We start from the raw sequence: 6,940 nt of genomic DNA, 5'->3' as shown, positions 1-6,940 counted from the left end.
GAAGGAGGGAAGGAATAATAACTTTTCCTCCAACACTGAAGGGATAAAAGGGTAAAAGGATAAAAAGGTAAAAGGGATAAGCATGAAATTCTCACTGAGAATAAAATAAGCAATATAGGCCAGCTAGGTGGCACAGTGGATAGAGCACGAGCCCTGAAGTCAGGACGACCAAAGTTCAAATCTGGATTCAGTCATTTAACATGTTCTAGCTGTGTGACCTTGGTCAAGTCATGTAACCCCAATTGCCTCAGGAAAAAAAAATAAAACAAAAATAAGCAATATAGGGACAAGAGCAAGAGGCATAACTTACAATTTTCACTTGTGATAAAAGTAACATAGAATGTTTTTGTGAGAAATAGCATGAAACATTCCACAAATGCTTCTGTAGAGGTTATTAGTGGAGGATAATAAGAAAGAGCTCCTTGGGATTCAGTAGCCAGCATATAAATTGATTAATTCCTATTTCAACTAATGTTTCTTCATGACTAAGTTATTATTTGGTTGTTCCCATGATGCTAAAGGATTATAAATGTTCCCAGTGCCCAGTAAATATAGGGACTTTGAACAAAGTACCAGTTGCTCTACCTTATAGTTTGGGGAGATATTTGATAAGAGTCAGTATTTAATTTGAAAGGCCAAACCAAGGATCAAATATGTAACTATTTATAAAGTAACAGACCTAGAGATATTCTCAGTTTTTTTTTATTGGAATCAACAAGAACCACATTTAGACATAATCCAAAATATAACACATTATCACATGGTTTTATATCTGCCACAGATATCATTTCTCCCTCCCAACTTGTAAAAGTGAATATTTAAATTGTTTTCTAGCTCCAGTGTCCTCTGAGATCTCAGCTCAAAGTTGCTTCAGAAATAATCTGGCACAACACAATAAACTTGATTTGTGAACATTTCTAGTCAAGGATCATACACAATGCCACCTATGGATTTTGTTAGTTTGCTATGCAAAATTGGTTAATGGCAATCTTTTGAGACCTGAACCTTTGTGCCCATGTAAAACTTCAGGCACTCCTGGATACAAAGCCATCTGCAGCCACACTGAATTTTTCTGAAGCAAGTAAGCAAGACTTTTGTAACAGATGGATGGTCAGAGTGAATTGATAGTAGGCATTATTTTAAAATATTCTACTGAAGAAATCTCTAAAGTAATCCTTATCTCAACATACTTCCTAGGAAAAAAATCATTCCAGAACAATACCCAAATATTTTACAAAGAGATTTAAACTCTACTGATATGAAATATAGATAGAAATAATTCAGATATTCAATAACATTTACAAATCTTAGGGTGCCTCTCTAATAATTTTTCTTCTTTGTAATTTTGTTATTCTTATTTATATATTTGCTTTATTATATGCATTTTAAAACATTATTCTAAGAAAGCATATATTTGCTTCAACAGACTTTCAAAGAGGTCCATGGTACAAAAGACATTAAGTACCACAAATTTGGACTTCAATCATCTCAAATTATAGCCAAAATCTCAATACTTCTAGGCCATCCTTCCTTGAATATCTAATTCTATTGACTTTTCTCAATTTGGAATTCTTATGGAATTTACCATCTGTATTGCTTCAATCATTGTTGACAGTGATTTGAAAAAAGATTTACATGTACTTTAGAAATTATAAGTAGTTGTCATGATAATATTTATTTGAAAAGTTGTTCTTATATTTTTATATGTCAATGTATTGTTCAATCAATTAACAGCAGTTATATTTGTTGTAACTTTCTGGAAAAATATAATTTATTCTATGAATTCTCAAGATTCAGTTTGTAGTATTCTCTTATTGCTATTGAAATATTAATGCTTTTATTTTGTTCAATTTATGTAAAAAAGTTCATTTTGATCTAATGATCTCTGAATCATTGTACAAGTCAATAATATAACTTTTGTAGTTAAATAAGAGAATTAAAATATAAGCTAACTTCTAGAGTCAGGGAAAGCCTTTTAATGATAGTTACAGTAGCTATACCTATTTCCCTCAAGACTTCATCTAGTTTACTGTTTGTTTTATGCAGATTGGGAACTATGAGCATTTTTTTATGTAGATGTGTCAAAATATAATTAAGTTTTTATGAATAATAATCATACATGGGCAATTGTAAATAATAGTTTAATCTGTGATAATGGACAAATTCAGTTAATTGCTTGGATTCTCAAAAATATATATATGTACAACATAAGGACTTATCCTCATGTTATAAATCTATCCAGCAATAAACAGTAAAAAAAAAATTGACAAGCTATTATGTATAATTCTTGTTATATATTTAATTCCTTCAGTGATAGTATATCCACCATTTCTACAATGATTACTAAATTCTGAGTTCTTAAGGAGAGTTCTTCTACAATTTCTGATAGTGTTAAATTGGCAGCATAAATCAGTCTGTTTCAACAAACAAATATACACAACTCATCCAAGCTGTATATTTCTTGTCATCTTGTATTTTTGTGTGAGTTGATACAGATGTCACTCATAGTAGGTCTTGATTTTCTTCTTGGATCTTCACCACTTCATTAGCAATCACTTTTGTTTATATTTACAAACCAATGGTGTTTACTAATTCTCAAGCCTTTCTATTGCTCAGAGAAGTAATGTCTGCTCATTGCAAAATTTTTATGTAGGTATTTAATATGCCTTGAGAATATCTGTCATAGGCTCTTGTAATATCCGGACTTGCTTTCTGGAAGATCTCTGGATGGGCCTTGGTCTTTAGGTGGAGAAGTGATGAAGGCAGGAAAGCCACTAAGAGGCTGGTAAATATGGAGCCCAGAGTCTGGAGTCTTTTCCTGTGTCTGTGTCTGAGACTCTTTGTTCCCAGTCCTCTCAGCCCTTAAATACCTGAGTATGATTACATCACTACAACAACTGAGCATGAGCTATTTACACCTAGGAGAACTTTACAGCATTTACATTCCCCTCTACTTCCTCCACAGTTTCACATATCATTACATCACATTAAGTATATGTTTAACTAGAAAACCATTAACCCATCAATCATACTGAGTAGGTGCTTAACTATAAGCACCCTGCTATCCTTGATTCAAGTATACCTTTCCAGAGTTCTGCGCCCTCTACAGGCTCTGAGAATATCATCTGTTCTGAGACATGAACATGATGATTTACAAAGTATGGTTGGATCAAATATAAGAAAAAATATTGGAGATGGGATGTGACAGAATTAAGGAGACAAACAAAGATTTATTTATTTTTCCTTGAAAAAAAAATCCATGAGTTAAATTGCATGATATTTACTTACTTGTTTCTGATGAAAATGTGTGTGTGGGAATCTATGCAGTTAATATACACCAGCTCAAAAATGTCTGTCAAAGACATCAAGGTGCTTCTCTCAGGGTTTAGCAGGATACCGATTCTATTCTATGACATTCTTTCTAATTATGACATTTGAGCAAATATAGTTCTCAAGATGAGTTGTCATCATTACCATGTTCTCTGCTGAAATACCTACAGATATAAAGAGCAATTAAATAATTTAATTAAGGATAACTATCCATTCATAAAAAACTACATTAAAAGGCCTTTCCATGCAAATTCAGTTGAGCAAATTCTTATAAAGAATGTTGTCCCTAGAAGAGGATAGAGTCCAGAGTTGTGTCACCTCATAGTAAGATATTCTCATAAATGAAGCAGCACCAAATAAAAGAGAAGATTAGATTTGGAATGGTGAATACTTAGTTGAGCTATTTTCTCTTAAACTTTCTAGCTAGTAACTTAAACTTTGTTTGAATAAGGCAATTTAATCATTCAATCAACCAAAACTATTTATCAAGCCCCTACTACGTGCTAGGCACAATTCAAGGTGTAGAACATAGAAAGACAAAAGTGGAACAGCCTTTTACCTTAAGGAACTTACATTCTTAGGAAATCATATGCATATATATATATATATATATATATATATATAGTATTATACATGTAACACCACCCAAATAGAGATGTTTCTCTAAAGGAAAATCCTGTGGTTTTACATGTTTTGAGTACATGTTAATATCTATATATCTATATATGGAGAGACAGAGAGAGAAAGAGAAAGATACAGAGAGACAGAGACAGAGACAGAGACAGACACATGGAGGAAATGCTACTACCCTATTATTCCCACAAAAGCAATCATAGAATACAAACATGAAATCCTTCTTCTGGAACATATAGTAAACAGAGGACTTCTTGTGGAGCTGACATTTATAACATTCTTTGAAGAAAATCTTTAATTTTGGAGAAAAGGAACTTTGCTTCACACTCTGTTTTTCCCATATAGTTAATGGCTAAAATTGATTTGTAGAAAAGTATTTAGTATTCTGGCAATAGTATTTCTGGAAAATTTAGAAAACTAAATAAATCCTTATTGGTTGACCAACTTAAACAAGGACATGATAAGTATCTTTAAATGGAAACTTGAACAATAATTGACCAGGGAAAATAAATTTTATCAAAGGATATAAATCACAAGAGGTCATAAAGTAATATAAAAGCAGAGAAAGAAATGCATTGTGTTGTAGGTCCTTTCTGTCTGAGGAAAAATCTGGCCAGACTTTGAAAGTGTATCATGCTAAGAATATGATTAGTCAAGAGAGTCAGTCAGCTTATTTGACCCAATATGACCTTCTTGTCATCTACTCCCTTATCCCATAAGTTTCACTTACTGAAAAAGAATTATAGAAAGAGATGCTGTAAATATCAGAAGAAAAAGTAATGTATTAGGCTTGGATTGCTCAGAATTATGAGCTAACAGTGTGGCTTGTCATTAAAAACACTATAGGCACTTTTGTAATTAGATTCCTTCCTCAAAACATCTAAACCACACATTAAACAAGAAGAGCATAGAACAACATAGAACTGTTAAAAAAAAAAAAAAGAAAAGAAAAAAGAAAAGAAAAAAAACCCACCACCAACAATAAAAACAAAAATCCTCAAATATGCTCAATGAAGCCATAAGTTGTTGATGAGCAGACTCTTGAGGCTTTTGCCTTCCCCATTTCTGATAATGCAATTTATTGTCCTTTTATAATTTAACCCATTACTTCTGGCACTTTATGTATATTTACTATCATCCTAGCCACTTATAATTGAATAGCATTAGGAGGATTTCAGAAAGGCCTGGAGAGACTTACATGAACTGATTGATGCCGAGTGAAATGAACAGGACTAGAAGATCATTATATACCTCTACAATAATACTCTATGATGATCAATTCTGATGGACATGGCCATTTTCAGTAATGAGATGAACCAAATCAGTTCCAATAGAGTAGTAATGAACTGAACCAGCTACACCCAGCAAAAGAACTCTGGGAGATGACTATGAACCATTACATAGAATTCCCAATCCCTCTATTTTTGTCTGCCTGCATGTTTGATTTCCTTCACAGGCTAATAGTACACTATTTCAAACTCCAATTCTTTTTGTACAGCAAAATAACTGTTAGGACATATATGCTTTAACATAGTCAACCTGCCATCGGGGAAAGGGGATGAGAGGAAGGAGGGGAAAAATTGGAACAAAAGGTTTGGCAATTGTCAAAGCTCTAAAATTACCTATGCATATAACTTGTAAATAAAAAGCTACAATAATAAAAAAAAATGAATAGCACTGCCCGTTAATTATTATGGACGCATGATTCCAATGATGTCTATGGAACCAAATAAATAAAATACTGAAGAATTTCTGTATACAGATTTCCTGTGTTACTAAAATCATCAAAGATTTGGCAAATTATAATGTCTTAGTAATCATGTTTCTGAATCTCAAAAAGTTTCTAGGAAGATGAATTATTAACTATTAACTCTTTATGATGAAGACAGATGATGTTTACATGTATTGCTTTTTTGTAATAGAAAACTCTTGCATTAGCATAAAGTTGAATATTGGAGAACACACAAATATATGTCCATAATGCTAAAGCAAAGTATCTAATAATGAAAACAGAGATCTTTTGATGATGGAAAGATTCAGGGATTTGGTATATTTTAAATTACAGCAAGTAGTTAAATGTTATCTTGACAATCTTCTTTTTGTCTTTTAAGTGTTAATCCAGTATATGCATGCATATTTAATTTGGGGAGCAATTTTATAAATTATTGCTAGGCTATCACAAAATTTTGAGGACATCACAAAATTATGTCAACTAGCCATGCTAAATTCATGCTATTTAATAGTAATAAGTCTCTCAGATTCTCTACTCCCCTCTGAGTTCTCTATGATCTATTTATACTGGTATACTTGCTATTCCTGCATGCCCCTCCATTTCCTAGTCTTGTGCTTTCTAATTAGCTGTTTCCTGTTCTTAGAGTTCTTCACCTCATCTCATTTAACTTCATGAGTCATCTCAAATGGAATTTTCTAAAGGAAGATTGTTCCTTTTGATTACCTTCCACTTACTCTAATTATCTAAGATGTACCTAGTTATTTGCATGACAGAACTGAATATAAGTTTCTTGAGGACCAAATCTATTTTTGTCTTTGCATATGCAGTACTTAGTACAAGACCTAAAACATAGTAAGAGAACAGACATTGGATTTATGATTTCATTGCCATAGAAAGCTTCACAGCTGAGAAAATTTGATAGAGGACCAATTTAACTTAATTCTGTCATATTGAGTTATAGTCACTAAGGTGCCTAAACACTGAGAAGTTATTATCTGTTTAGGATTAAATAGTCACTATGAGGCAGAGACAGGCCTGGAACCCAGGTCTTCTAGATTTTTAGGACAGTTCCCTAATCACTATGCTGCATCATGTCTTTAAAATATAGTAAACACTTCCTGAAATTCTGTAACTTGACTGCAAATTGAGATTCTTTCATTCTTCAAAGTCTGTTCTTGAGCACATAGCACAGAACTTGACACATATAGGTGCTTAATTAATTAATTAATGACAATTGATTAAGTT

This window comes from Sarcophilus harrisii, chromosome 5 (genome assembly GCF_902635505.1).
Source record: "Sarcophilus harrisii chromosome 5, mSarHar1.11, whole genome shotgun sequence".
NCBI lineage: Eukaryota > Metazoa > Chordata > Mammalia > Dasyuromorphia > Dasyuridae > Sarcophilus > Sarcophilus harrisii.
The sequence above is the reverse complement of the archived record's forward strand: the minus strand, read 5'-3'. Positions refer to the sequence as shown.